The sequence below is a fragment of the Cetorhinus maximus genome, chromosome 19 (assembly GCF_964194155.1).
Source record: "Cetorhinus maximus chromosome 19, sCetMax3.hap1.1, whole genome shotgun sequence".
NCBI classification, from domain to species: Eukaryota; Metazoa; Chordata; class Chondrichthyes; order Lamniformes; family Cetorhinidae; genus Cetorhinus; species Cetorhinus maximus.
Window position 1 is genome coordinate 77,279,434 of NC_135897.1, and position 14,805 is coordinate 77,294,238.

Genomic DNA, 14,805 nt, shown 5'->3' on the forward strand with positions numbered 1-14,805 from the left:
CGCCTTTTGAGTAGCAATGGCGAATTCAAGTCAAAGACAGGTAGAAAGTCAGTGAATTTTGAGATGCATAAATACAGCATAGATGGATATGATTCCAAATTAAGAGTGACCCTGAACAGTGTGGAAAGTCTGCTCATGATGCAATTTGAAAGATGCAAGCTCACCAGGTGCACAATGACTTTTTAAAAATTTACATAAATAGCAATGGTCAGGAACAGTTGGGCGATGTGCCCTGTCTGCCCAACCAGCCTGCAGATCACTAATCACAAAATTTTTCCTCACAAGGCTATACACAATTATAATGGTTACTTCAATTGGGGTTTGTGTCTAGTTTCCATGGAATCATTTGGATCTCTTATTGGACTCTGAACAATTCCCCTTTCTTGTTGTAAGGCATCCGATTCGATGAGAGAACCAGAGATGGAGGGCAAACTTACTAACTAACCATTTAAAACTACTCCTTTTTGGTATGTTATTACTCCCTTTTGCAATACCATAATTGAAAATGTTCTTTCTATACATTTATGTGCTGATTTGGTTTTATTTTTGTTATAGTAACTTAGGTGCTGGGGAATCCCCTTCCGAAGTTCACAGGGAAGGTTTGTGGGGAAATTGCTGCAGACTTTCCCTGGGCAATTGCCCTGCACAGGGGCACCATCAAAAATGCGATTTAAATCGCAAACTTCAGATGGCTCTGACTGGGTTACATCAGTAGTTACCCAGTAAAAGCTAGAAGAATTAAAACCTGTTCGAACTTCTGGGTAACTATATTTCACAGACCCAGACTGATGCTCCCTCCTCACCCACCCTGGCCATGGCTGACCCCCACCCCAACAGGCCTGACCCCCCACCTCCCCCCCCCCCCCCCCCCCCCTCCCCCTCCCCTGCCAAAATCCCCACTTACATCATACACTTCTCCCTGGCCTATCAAGGGCATTTAAACTTGGCTGGGACTTTTTAAACCTACTTGGCTGATGGCAGCTAGTGCTGTAAAATAGGGGGTGTCACTTCCTTCCCTTTTTACAGTGCTGCCCTTCTACTCTAGGCCCCAGTGACATGTTGCACTGCCCAGATCTCACCCGGCTTGAGTTGGAAGGTCAGGCAAGATAGGATAGAATAAAATTTAAGGTTTTAAAAAAAAACTAGGACGGAATGGCAACATGACTTTGTCACTCCAAGGAAGTTCAGGCCCATTATATCTGTATTTTGTGTACATGCCATTTTTTCTTTATAAAAATGATGGACACAGTATATAAGTTTAAAATAAGTAAAGTTAGTAGTTTGGTCAGATCTTTCTGTGAAAAGAAAGTGAAAAGAGCTTCAATTTCTACAGCTGCTTCATAAACATAGGCTACCACTCTGGTAAATTCCTTCTATGTCCTTTTCACCACTTTGACATCCTTCCTAAAGGAACATGCTCGGGTTCGACACACGGCAAAAGTTCATGATGTTGCACTCAGGGAGCCTGGTTCAGAGATGTGGTTAAAACATTTCACCCCTGACCCTTTGACCCCTGTGATTCCAGGGGCAGGATTTTTCAGTTGGCGTGCAGGGGACAGGCCCTACACGCCGACGTGTAAAATGACGCGCGATGACGTCGGGCATGCATCCCGATGTCATCGCGATGTTTCGTTCGGCGGGCGCGCGCTGGAGTCGACTGTGCGCCCGCCGATATGTAGACGGCATATTAAGGCCATTAAGGAAGTAGTTAATGTAATTGTTAACACCAAACGGCCTTCAAGTTTTTTTTTAGGAATACTCATCCACGAGCGGGATGAGGTAAAGCTTTTATTAAATAAATTTTAAAAATTTTCGAAATATAAAACATGTCCCATCGGGCGGCGATCAGCTCCGAGCCCGCCTGCCAACTGAAAAATTCTTGGTTTATTGTGTGGAATTATGGAACCAACACTTTGTATAATTTCAGTATTGTCTCTTTGCTTTTGTACTACAAACTATTGTTCTTAACCTGATATGTTGTCTGTGTTTACTTAAACAACCTTATGAATTTGTCCATCCATTTTAAAAAAATTTGTGTATCTAAGCCTTTGGTCCCTCTGGTCATGTACTCAGTCTTCTTACTATTTGGTGTATTTTGCTTTCCTTATCCTTCCTCCCAAAATCTGTTGTTTCATATTTATCTATGTTCAATTTCATCTGGCATCCTTCTGTTTAACCAACTGGCTGTCTGTGCCCACCTGAAGTTGCTGATCATCCCCTTCATAGTTAATTATGTTCCCTGGTTTGTCATCCAGAAAATTTGACGTGTGTCCCTAGAGCCAAGTGTATTTATATATTGGTGAGAGCAATGGTTTATTTTTATTAATCTATGGGATGTGGGCGTCACTGGTAAAGCCAGCATTTATTGTCCATCACTAATTGTCTTTCCTAGAGCCACTTCCTTGAACCGCTGCAGTCTGTGCGCTGAAGTTACTCCCACAGGACTGAGATTGGGAATTTTGACCAAGCGATGTGTATTTCCACGTCAGGATGGTTTATGACTTCGAGCTGGTTGTGTTTCTGTGTACACGCTGCTCCTGGTTTGGTTTAGGTTGCAGGTTTAGGAGATGTTGCCAAAGAAGCCTTGGGGTTTGCTGCAGTGCCTCTTATAGATGGTACACCATTGTAGCCATGGTGCACTGGTGGCAGAGGGAATGAAGTTTAAAATTATTGTGTGGGTTGCCAGTCAAGCATACTACTTTACCCTGAATGGCGTTGAGCTTTTTGAGTGGTGTTGTTTTGAGTGGAGTGGTGCGGCACCTTGTTAAATGCCTGTTGAAAATCCATATTGCACAACATCTACTGCGTTTCCTTTATCAAGATCTTAAAAATTTGTTGAGCATTACTTGCCTTTTACAGATTCAAGCTGGGCCTCCTTAATTAACCACATAAAATAACTGATGGTAAATAATATGCACCCACACAGATTTCGTTTTTATATCACCTTGCACTAGATCTCTATTGCTGTCTACTGTTTCTGATATTAATTGCAACAGCTTAATTGGAGGTAGAATTTTCATGGAGGTTCTCCTGATGTCATGCTATTAACCTCAGCAGAAATCCCAGAGAAACTACGCCAAGATTATTGTGAGAGAGAATTTCCATGAAAAACATACCTATCTCTTCTACCCCATGAAGCGTTACCATTGCATGTTAAAACTCTTATTTCCTGTTTAAAGACTTTTAAAGTCACAAAATTCGTGACTACGAGCACCTACTCTGGTCTGGGAGCATTTCTGTCACCCCCCCCCCCCCAACCAAAGCCAGGAGCAGTGTGCATCATCTGTGATCCACGAAGGAGGTGCTCACAGAATCTTGCCACCTCTTGGAACCAGAAGCGCAGCCTCCAAGCAGAGCAAAGATGGTACTGCAAAGGTGACCGTGGCCCTGAATTTCTTCACGTCTTAATTCTTAGAACAGATGACTTGGCAACAGCCTGGGAGGAGATGTGGCATGATTGGGTTCTCTGAACAGAGGGGAAGCAGGTGGAGTATGCATGTGGCTTTGCCAGGATAGACTTCCCCATGGTGCAGGGTGCCACCAACTGCAACGCATGGCTTTGTGGGTGTTGCATCTCAATGCTGAGATGTATTCTAACTGCAAGAGTTACCAGTCGCTCAATGTGTGGTTGGTATCTGTCCACACTCAGCATATTGTATTGGTGAATGTTCGCTTTCCTCATCCTCTTCATCCTCTGCCAGTCTGCTGTTCCTTCAATCTTTCAGCCACCAAGTCAAACAGAGGGTGGATACTGGGCAACAAGCTTCTGTACACATGGTGCATGTCTCCCCTCCTCAAACCAACTACACATCCATATAGCATCCATTTACCGAGAAGCATGCTTTCACAGGAATATCATTGAGCAGATGATTGGAGTGCTGACGCAATGGTTTCGCTGCCTTGACTGCTCTAGAGGAGCCCTGCAGCACTTGCTGTAGTGGGTGTCCTGATTTGGAGCTATCTGCTGCACCTACCTCAACCTGGTCATTGTGAGGGCACAGCCCTTGCCAGCAGGGGTTCGACAAGCACCTCCCAATAAGGAGGCAACTGGCACAAGTCCATTCTGGCTGGGCTGTCTGTGTGCCCCTCACTTAACTCCGGTTCACTTGAATACAATAGATCATTACTGTACAAGAGTTGAGGCGGGCAGACACTCGTACATCCAGCACTGGTGTTAGGAACTAGAGAGTTTTTTTATGTGTATTTGGTTGTGTTAGGAATAAGGTATATCTTTAAGTTTAATTTGTTTATTTTTATTTGGGTTAAAAGGTGAAACCAGGGATCTAGTTTCATTTTTGAGTGGAGACAGCAAGTCTAAGGCTGTTTGTATACCTGCATTTCTAATTAGTTTTATGATCTTTGAGGTGGAGAGCTGTGTTTTCAAGGGGTGGGGGGTAGTGGTTTAGGAAAGGTCAAACAAGAGCAGGAAAAAAAACTGTGCTTTTGCCTAGCAATAGAAGGCTCCACAGAGAGAGGTAGTTTGAGTTCACTTGCAGCATAGGAGGGACAGATGGCAAATCGCAAACCAAAGCTCAATTGAAGCCAGGATTCCAGAGAGGCTGGACAGCAGATGGACAGAAGTCCCAAACTAAAGTAGAAGCCAGGGGAAACTGGTGCCAAAACTGGGAGAGCTGTCTCAGACTAGTCAACAACAGCCAGACAGTAATCCTCACGGAATCATACCTTAGAGATAATGTTCCAGACTCCACCATCACCATTCCTGGGTATGCCCTGTCCCACTGGTAGGACAGACCCAGCAGAGGTGGCGGCACAGTGGGATACAGTCTGGAGGGAGTTGCCCTGGGAGTGCTCAACATTGATTCTGGACCCCATGAAGTCTCATGGCATCAGGTCAAATATAGGCAAGGAAACCACATACTGCCCTCCTTTAGCTGATGAATCAGTGCTCCTCCATGTTGAACACCACTTGGAAGAAGCACTGAGGGCAAGGGCGCAGAATGTATTCTGGGGGACGTCAAAGTCTAACACCAAGGGTGGCTCGGCAGCACCACGACTGACTGAGCTGGCTGAGTCCTAAATGACATAGCTGCTAGACCGCGTCTGCGGCAGGTGTTGAGAGAACCAAAAAGAATGAGAAACATACTTGACCTCATCCTCACCAACCTGCCTGCTTCAGATGCATCTGTCTATGACAGTATTGGTAGAAGTGACCACCACACAGTCATTGCATAGATAAAGTCCCGCCTTCACATTGAGGATACCCTCCACCGTGTTGTGTGGCACTACCATTTTGCTAAATGGGATAGATTTCGAACAGGCCTAGCAACTTGAAACTGGGCACCCATGAGGCACTGGGCCATCAGCAGCAGAATTGCACTCAACCGTAATCTGTAATCTCATGGCCTGGCATATTCTCCAACCCTACCATTACCATCAATCCTGGTTCAAAGAAGAGTGCAGGAGGGCACACCAGGAGCAGCACCAGGCATAACTAAAAATGAGGTGTCGACCTGGTGAAGCTACAACACAGGACTACTTGCATGCCAAACAGCATAAGCAGCAAGTGATAGACCGAGCTAAGTAATCCCACAACCAACATGTCAGATCTAAGCTCTGCAGTCCTGCCACATCCAGTCGTGAATGGTGGTGGACAGTTAAACAACGCGCTGTTGCAGGAGGCTCCACAAATATTCCCACCTCAATGAGGGGGGAGCCCAGCACATCAGTGCAAAAGATAAGGCTGAAGCATTTGCAAGAATCTTCAGCCAGAAGTGCTGAATAGATAATCCATCTTGGCCCCCTCTGGAGGTCTTCGGCATCACAGATGCCAGTCTTCAGCCAATTCCAGTCACTCCATGTGATATCAAGAAACGGCTGAAGGCGCTGGATAGTGCAAAGGCTATGGGCCCTGAAAATATTCTGGCAATAGTATTGAAGAATGGTGCTCCTGAACTTGCCACGCCCCTTACCAAGCTGTTCCAGCTACAGCCACAACACTGGCATATACCCAGTTGTGATAAAATTGCCCAGGTATGTCCTGTAGACACAAAGGACAAGTCCAACCGGGCCAATTACTGCCCCATCAGTCTACTCTTGATCATTGGTAAAGTAATGGAAGGGGCCATCAACAGTGCCATCAAGCGGCATTTGCTTAGCAATAACCTGCTCATTGATGCCCAGTTTAGGTTTTGCCAGGGTCACTCAGCTCCTGACCTCATTACAGCCTTGGGTCAAACATGGACCAAAGAGCTGAACGCCTGAGGTGAGGTGAAAGTGAATGCCCTTGACATCAAGGCAGCATTTGACCGAGTGTGGCATCAAGGAGCCCTAGCAAAACTGGAGTCAATGGGAATCAGGGAAAACTCTCTGCTGGTTGGAGTCATACCTAGCACAAAGGAAAATGGTTGTTGTCGTTGGAGGTCAGTCATCCCAGCTCCAGGACATCACTGCAGGAGTTCCTCAGGGCAGTGTCCTCGGCCCAAACATCTTCAGCTGCTTCATCAATGACCTTCCTTCCATCATAAGTTAGAAGTGGGGATGTTCGCTTTTGGCTGCACATTGTTCAGCAGCAATTGCAATTCCTCAGACACTGAAGCAGTCCATGCCCAAATACAGCAAGACCTGGACAACATTCAGGCTTGGACTGACAAGCGGCCAAGTAACATTCGTGTCACACAAGTGCCAGGCAATGACCATCTCCAACAAAGAATCTTAACCATCGCCCCTTGACATTCAACGGTGTTACCATCACTGAATCCCTCACTATCAACATCCTGGGGGTTATCATTGACCAGAAACTGAACTGGACTAGCCATATAAATACTGTGGCTACAAAAGCAGGCCAGAGACTAGAAATCCTGCAACGAGTAACTTGCCTCCTGCCTCCCCAAAGCCTGTCCACAAGGCACAAGTCAGGAGTGTGCTGGAATACTCCCCACTTGCCTGGATGACCGCAGCTTCCACAACACAAGAAGCTTGTCACCATCCAGGACAAAGCAGCCCATTTGATTGGCACCACATCCACAAATGTTCACTCCTACCACTGATGCACAGTAGCAGCAGTGTGTACCATCTACAAGATGCACTGCAGGAATTCACCAAGGCTCCTTAGACAGTACCTTCCAAACCCACAACCACTAACATCTAGAAGGACATGGGCAGCAGATACATAGGAACACCGCCACCTGGAAGTTCCCCTCTAAGTCACTCACCATCCTAACTTGGAAATATATCACCGTTCCTTCACTCTGGCTGGTCAAAATCCTGGAACTCCCTCCCTAACAGCACTGTGGGTTTACCTACACCACATGGACTGCAGCAGTTCAAGAAAGCAGCTCACCACTACCTTCTCGAGGGCATCTAGGGATGGGCAATAAATGCTGGCCCAGCCAGCAAATCCCACATCCCATGAATGAATTAAAAAAAAGAATCCCAACAATTTTGTAAATAGCTAGTTTCACTAAGCTGGCACTGTCCCTGAGTTTCTCTGAATTCTAGCTTCCCCATTGCACCGAACTGTTACTGGCTCCCTGGACTTTTCTGAGCCCTACAGCTGCCTGATAACAGCTCCTAGGTCTTCGGAGCTACAAACCACATGAGGTCCAAACTACAATCATTTCCTCCTCTGGGCAAACACCAATAAATTGAAACCAGAGAAAAATATTTTAAACTCTATCTGCCTCCACGACAATGTATCCTTTCAGGGTTCACTGAGTGTTCTAAATCTAATTTGGCTTTAACTCCCAAAACAGAACATCTCACTGGACTGCACTTCTCTGTATGCAGTATCGACATCACGTCTCCAGTTCTGTTGTTTTAGAATCTTTCCTTTTATAGCTGTTAACCCCATAAGTCAGCATGGTCCCAACCTTTTAAGTGTAATAGACTCCAAGCTGCTTTAGTTGCATTTATCCTATTTTCTACACTGAACCTTTAATCTTCCCAGAACTAAAAATTACCTCTAAAATATTAACATGAACTAGATATTTGCTGCACTCTTCATTGAAGTCATTAATACCCATTGTAAGTAGCAGAGACCCCAACATTGATCCTCGTAGCACTCCACTAGTTACAGCCTGCTACCTTGAAAACATCCTGTTTATAGCTACTCTTCACTCCCTGTCTGTAACCAATCTTCTATTCATGCTAATATATTACCCCAACTTCATAAGCCTTTATCTTGTGTATAAATTTTTTGTATGGCATCTTATTGAATGTCTTTTGGAAATCCAAGCATACGACATATTGGTCCCCCTTGCCATTTATTCTAGATGTTAAAGACATCATGCAGCAACATGGCATTGAATAGATGATCTAGTTGGATGGCAGAGCAGGCTCCAGGGTCCGAATGGCTGGCCTCTGCTCCTATTCTTATGTTCCTTTCTAGTTCCATCCTCAAAAAAACCCTGATAAATTTGTCAAAGACTATTTCCCTTTCATAAAAACCATGTTGATTCTGTCTGATCATAGTTTGATATTCTAAGTTAAGACATCCTTAATAGTAGATTCCAGCATTCCGAATAATGTTAAGCTAATTGGCCTGTAGTTTCTCCCCTTTTTCCCTCCTTTCTTGAATAGAGATGTTACATTTGCTAATTCCTAATACACTATAATCTAGGGAATTGTTGAAAATCATAACGAGCACATCCACTATCTCTGTAGCTATCTCCTTTTAAAATCCCTAGGATGTAGGCCATCAGGTTCTGGGAATTTGTCAGATTTTAGTTCCTTAAGCATCTCCAGTTCTTTTTCTCTGCTGATATCAATTGCCTTTTAATTTACTCACTCTTTTATTAGTCCCTAGGCTGTCCTCTATTTCTGGTATGTAACTTGTGTCTTCTACTGTGAAGACAGGCACATAATATTTGTTCAATGTCTCTGCCATTATTTCTCATTATTGTTCCTATCTGTGTCTCTAAGGGACCACAGTTACTTTTAGCTACACTCTTCCTTCTAACATACTTGTAAAATCTCTTCTATTCCTGGCTAGTTTACTTTCATGTTCTGTTTTTCCCTCTAACAACTATTTGGTGTGCCTTTTGCTTGCTTCTAAAGCACTCTCAATCCTCAGATGTCTTGCAACATTCCTTGCAACATTATAAGCCTCTTCTTTTACTCTAATACTATCCTCAATTTCCTTAGTAAGCCGTTGATGGATCTTACATATTGAATTTTTGTTTTTTTAATGGAATGTACTTTGAACTATGGAAACATTTAAAATAAATAATTCTAAATGTTTATTTTATCTATCCAATCAACCTCAGCCAGCTCTCTCCTCATACCTATTTATAACTTAGATCTTGTTTGTGATTGGAGTGTGTCGCTTTTGAACTTAACATGGAAATACACCATTGATCACTATTTGCCAGTAGATCTTTTACTATGACATTATTAATTGACCCTGCTTCATTGCATGTTACTCGATCTAAAACAGCTTTATCTCCTAGTGGTTTCACAATTGTATTGCTCCAGGAAACTGCCGTGAACGCATTATACAAACCCATCTTCCATTCTACTTTTGCCAACTTGATTGGTCCATTCTTTCTGAGGATTAAAGTCCTCCGCAATTGTTTTGTTGCCTTTGTTACAAACTCCAATAATTTCTTAAGGAAATCTAAAGTACAACACTTAGGGGGGGCCTACGAATTACTCCCACTGGCACTTTCTGATGCTTGTTATTCCTAATCTACTTCACTTCCTGATCTTCTGAGCCAAGAACCTTTCCTCACTAGTATCCTTATGTTATCCTTTTACTATAAGGGCTACTCCTCTCCCTTTTACATTGTCTGTCATTTCAAAATGTTGTATACCCTGGATTACATATTTCCCAACCTTGGTCACCTTGTAACCATGTCTCTATAATTAGTCATTTGGTAGTACAGAGCTTGAATATTGGTGAAAGAAGAGACATGCCGAAGCTTTTCATTTTGCACTCTTCAGGACACTTGCAAGAATACCAATATAAGGGGAAATCAACAATTTCTTCTGTATGAGAAGAGAGTGTTGATTGATTTTTCATGCTGTATATCACGCAAACACACAAACAAGCCTAAATCCGTCACCTTTGGCCCTGGAAGGTATCTCATTGCAGTAGCAACACAAGTGGTATTCGCCACTAACAGGATGCTGCTTTCAAACCAAAAAGATGTACTGCTGATCGCACAAATGAGTAATGTGGTATATGAATTTCAGTGGCAGTATGATGGTAGGGAATGTAGGCTGTACGTCACAAAGACTGGCGGATCGTATCAAACAGCATGCCCCAGCTGCTGATCTCAATGGGCAAGGTATGGACCGTACCCAAACAGCTCGTGCTTGCAAAACTCCAAACACGGTGTCCAATGTTAGATGTGACTTGGCGATTGGAAAGTATTTGCTAAACAATTCTCAGTGTGCTAAGAATTACGCTGACAACCAATTTAAGATTATCAGTCGGGCTTGCAGTGTGGTGCATTTGCGTGTACTGGAAGCTACATATATTAATACACAGGGCCCAGTTCTTTGCAGACAGAAAGAACATGTACATACATTGCGCCTGTTTCAGCTAAACAGAATAAGTGACAGCCATTTGCTGACTCAATTCTCAGGGCAATGCCTTGATCAATCGAGGTCAAGCTGCTCAGTTTAAATTTCAAACAGTGCTTTGTAGTTAACTGTCAGTCACCATCCATGGTGCATTCTCCATGGAAATGCCTCCACTAATCAGAGTCCACTTGCCAACCAATCAGCACTCTCATCACATACAGTATAAATTGTTGTTTTCCCCTTATATTGGTATTCTGGCAAAGTGTCCTGATGAGTGCAAGATGAAAAGCTTCAACGTATCTCTATAATGGTGATTTAGATCTAAACCTGCCTCTCTATTTGTGCCGCTAGTTCATTTTTCTTATTGCAGATGCTTCACACATTTAGTTAGAGCCTATTCGTTGTTTTGTTTTCAACTGTGCTTTGCATGAACTTTGTTTGCGATTGCACTATTAACTGTTAAATTATGTGTTCCTCCTTGTCCTACTCTGCTTCTCCTTACCCGTATTGTTTTAGTTGGCCTTGGCTGGCGATGGAAAGTTATTATTTCAAAACAAACGGACCTATGCAAAGTGAGTGATACCAATAAACATTTTAGTTGTGTGCTGTAATGTGGCTTGCTGGAGAGCAGTTGTGAAGGTTTGATGCAGCCAGGTTAGAATGATATTGCATTCAGTCTATTATGTCTGTGCTGGCTCATTGAAAACCCTATCTAATTAGTCCCACTCCTCTGCTCTTTCTTTGCAAAATGTTCTCCTTAAGTATTCATCTAATTCTTGTATGAAAGTTTCCTCTGAATTTCCTTCCATCACTCTCTCTCTTTTTGGAAGTGCATTCCAGATCACCACAAACTCGCTGCATAAAGCAAATTTCTCCTCATGTCGCCTCTGATTCTTTTTTCAGCTACCTTTTAAATCTCTGTCCTTTAGTTACTGACCCTACTGCCACTGGAAACAGTTTCTCTTTTATATACATTATTAAAATAGTTTATAATTTTAAACGTCTCAACCAAATCTCATTGTAACCTTCTCTGCTCTGAGGAGAACAACTCCAACTCTAGTTTCTCCAGCCTCTTCATCAAACTGCAATCTCTTTATCCCTGGAATTATTCTGGTGAATCATTGTTAAGTGCATTACCCTATTTAGGATGGTACATTAAAAATATTGAACTTAATCACGTACAATAAAAATTCCTGTTTAATAAATATATGATTTTAGGATTGGAGCCAAATGTTAATTGCACCCTACAGTTGAGACACAGCAGATCAAAGTTGCATCTTGCTCTGTTCCCTATCTTCAGCTGATTGCAGAAATTTGAATTCTTGCATGAGCATGCAGTTAGTATTGGAGCTGCTGACTATCTTTTTGAAGCAAACTCCATTTCCTTTGCCCATCCTTTTTTTGTGGGTGAACCTTTAAAGGTACTGTTATCTTGAGTTGCTGCAAAGCTGTTGTTGACTGGGTACTGGTGAAGTTGCATTGAGGATATTCTGCAATTATAACTGATTAAAATTTTAAGGTAATTCTACATGTTTAAGTATTAATTTATTGTCAAATTCAACTGAAGGCAGCAGAAGCTGCTGTCAGAATGGTGGGAAGGATTAGCGAAGATAATTATGAATTAGTGTGGTAATAGCAATGTCTTAAAGTATTGGGAGTCAGGAAGTCACTGAGGATGGTATACAGTGATTGAAGGACTCATCAGGGCAGTGGACTTCCCAGGTAAGGCAAACATTTTAAATTGCTTCTTTGTGTCAGTCTTCATTATTGAAAATTTTGCTGAATTGCTAATAACAACAGTTCAAAGAGTTTGGGATAAAATTTGAGTTTCAAAGCGAATATATAATCTTGGTAAGAAGAAATGATTTCAAAAGCAGATCGTGTTGCTGGCCCTGACTGCATTCACCCTGTTCAAAGAAATGGGGCGTGTGCTCTGTGAACCATTTTCCTCTTGCCATTAACAGCCCTCTGGGGCCTGGGATTGTTCCCAAGGGCTGGAGAGAAGCCTATGCAGTGTTTATATTTGAAAAGGGAAATAAATTGGATTAGGGAAGTTACAGGCCCAGGCATTTGAGTTTGTTTATTTATAATTTGCTTGGAAAGAGTTTAGAGGTGTACTGTACCTTGATAGAGAAAAGGTAACTGGGTAACCTCAACATGACTTCTGGCAAAGAAGGTGGTTCTTCCACAAATTGTCTGAAGTTATTTTAGGAATGTCACATGCTGGGTTGGTGACTTTCAAAAAGCTGTTGGCACAGAAGGTTGTTAACTAAATTGGAACCCACGGGATTGTTAGACAAATTTTGGATTTTTTTAAAGATATATAAAGGGTAAGAGAGAGGCAAAGCTGGACATTGGGCCACTGGAAAATGACGCTGGAGAAGTAGTAATGGGGAACAAAGAAATGGCGGAGGAACTGAATAGGTACTTTGTGTCAGTCTTCACAGTGGAAGACACGAGTAACGTCCCCCAAGTTCAAGAGAGTCGGGGGGCAGAGGTGAGTATGGTGGCCATTACCAAGGAGAAGGTGCTAGGAAAACTGAAAGGTCTGAAGGTGGATAAATCATCTGGACCAGATGGATTGCACCCCAGAGTTCTGAAGGAGATAGCTGAAGAGATAGTAGTGGTGTTAGTGGCGATCTTTCTTTCAGGAATCACTGGAGTCAGGGAGAGTCCCAGAGGACTGGAAAATCGCTAATGTAACCCCCCTGTTTAAGAAGGGAGTGAGGCAAAAGACAGGAAATTACAGGCCGATTAGCCTGACCTCGGTCGTTGGTAAGATTTTAGAGTCCATTATTAAGGATGAGATTTCAGAATACTTGGAAGTGCATGGTAAAATCGGGCAAAGTCAGCATGGTTTCATCAAGGGGAGGTCATGCTTGACAAATCTGTTAGAATTCTTTGAGGAGGTAACGAGTAGGTTAGACAAAGGAGAGCCAATGGATGTTATCTACTTGGACTTCCAGAAGGCCTTTGACAAGGTGCCGCACAGGAGGCTGCTCAGTAAGATAAGAGCCCATGGTGTTAGAGGCAAGGTACTAGCATGGATAGAAGATTGACTGTCTGGCAGGAGGCAGAGAGTGGGGATAAGGGGGTCCTTCTCAGGATGGCGGCCGGTGACTAGTGGAGTTCCACAGGGGTCAGTGTTGGGACCACAACTTTTCACTTTATACATTAATGATCTAGATGAAGGAACTGAGGGCATCCTGGCTAAGTTTGCAGATGATACATAGATAGGTGAAGGGACAGGTAGTATTGAGGAGACGGGGAGGCTGCAGAAGGATTTGGACAGGTTAGGAGAATGGGCAAAGAAATGGCAGATGGAATACAACGTGGGGAAGTGTGAGGTCATGCACTTTGGTAGGAAGAATAGAGGCATGGACTATTTTCTAAATGGGGAGAGAATTCAGAAATCTGGAGTGCAAAGGGACTTGGGAGTCCTAGTCCAGGATTCACTTAAGGTTAACTTGCAGGTTGAGTTGGTAGTTAGGAAGGCAAGTGCAATGTTGGCATTTATTTTGAGAGGACTAGAATATAAATATATGCTGCTGAGGCTTAATAAGGCTCTGGTCAGACCACATTTAGAATATTGTGAGCAATTTTGGGCCCCGTATCTCAGGAAGGATTGCTGGCCCTGGAGAGGGTCCAGAGGAGGTTCACGAGAACGATCCCAGGAATGAAAGGCTTAACATATGAGGAACGTTTGAGAACCCTGGGTCTATACTCGATGGAGTTTAGAAGGATGAGGGGGGACCTGATTGAAACTTACAGAATACTGAAAGGCCTGGATAGAGTGGACGTGGGGAAGATGTTTCCATTAGTAGGAGAGACTAGGACCCGAGGGCACAGCCTCAGAGTAAAGGGAAGACCTTTCAGAACAGAGATGAGGAGAAACTTCTTTAGCCAGAGAGTGGTGAATCTATGGAATTCATTGCCACAGAAGGCTGTGGCGGCCAGGTCATTGAGTGTATTTAAGACCGAGATAGATAGGTTCTTGATTGGTAAGGGGATCAAAGGTTACGGGGAGAAGGCGGGAGAATGGGGTTGAGAAACTTATCAGCCATGATTGAATGGCGGAGCAGACTCGATGGGCCGAATGGCCTAATTTCTGCTCCTATGTCTTATGGTTTAAGTAACTAGCTACATTCTCATAGACAGAGAATTGTTATTAATGGTAGCAGTACTGGGTGCGAGCTGGTCACTACTGGGGTCCCACAGGAATTGGTGTCGTGGCCATTGCTGCATCTTTATCAAATACCTGGTTCTAGATGTCAGGGGTAATGTTGGCAAGTTCATGGGTGATGCAATGGTAGGTGCAAT

General features: G+C 43.4%; 1 protein-coding gene across 1 annotated transcript in view; it reads left to right on the forward strand.

The window, feature by feature from the left end:
- LOC144693945 (plastin-1-like) overlaps positions 1-14,805 on the forward strand; it is a 139,425-nt gene that overhangs the window by 36,659 nt on the left and 87,961 nt on the right. The window lies entirely within an intron of this gene.